Here is a 947-nt window from a genome sequence, read left to right as displayed (position 1 = left end):
TCCTAGGAAAGCATTAGCTATCTTACCCATGTAGGAAGGATTTTCCAGGATACACTTTCTCTATAGAAGCTACTGAAAAGTCCTAGGACTTCAGCTTCATTGTTTAAGTTCTGAAGCTGAACTAAGTTAGAAAAGTGTATGAGACCCACCTGCTACCTGATCTGTGCTCTCGTAACAACAGCTGTTTAGTTATAGTTATCTGTGGGTGTCTATAATGTCCAATCCCACATGAGCACAGCTTGTATAGTGAACCGACAGCCTCACCTCACTTGCTGTGAACACCTAGTGCATAGCCTATGCTGCAAAGGCTTAGAGATCCATTTTTCCCTCCAACCCACCACTCAGTATTCAGGAAGGAGAAGGAGCCACACCTCAAGCACAGTAAGCGTCTTCACAAAACGACCAGCCTTTACAGTGCATGCCTGCCTTCCCTCTCTTCTGAGTATTTCCTTCCTCCATTTCTAAGGCTCCACTCATAAAATAGCACAAAGAGAATCAGAGAGAAGCCATCTATTTGGTTCAAATAACTATTGGGCTTGCGGAGCTGGATAGGGGCTACACCTCCAGCCAGACTGAAAGGGGCATGCTCAAAGCCTAGAGACTCTCAAGCCCATCTGTGGACACATTGTCTCACTAGAAGACAGCTGCCTCAAGAGGGGAACCTAGAAGGAATAAAGAAGCATGTCGTTTTCCACTGTGGACTCCACAACTGTGGAATTCGTTACCCAAGCAGAGTCGTGCAAGCTGAACTATAAACGGTTGCAAGTCTGAGTAAGAAAAACACATCATAGAGCTCATTAGAAAATCGAAGACTGCATCTAGGTTGTTTCCAGGTTCTGGCTATTACAAACAATGCTGCTATGAACATAGTAGAGCATATACTTTTGTTGTATGATAAGGCCTCTCTTGGGTATATTCCCAAGAGTGGTATTGCTGGGTCCAGGGGT

The sequence above is a fragment of the Microtus ochrogaster genome, chromosome 21 (assembly GCF_000317375.1).
Source record: "Microtus ochrogaster isolate Prairie Vole_2 chromosome 21, MicOch1.0, whole genome shotgun sequence".
Lineage (NCBI taxonomy): Eukaryota > Metazoa > Chordata > Mammalia > Rodentia > Cricetidae > Microtus > Microtus ochrogaster.
The sequence above is the reverse complement of the archived record's forward strand: the minus strand, read 5'-3'. Positions refer to the sequence as shown.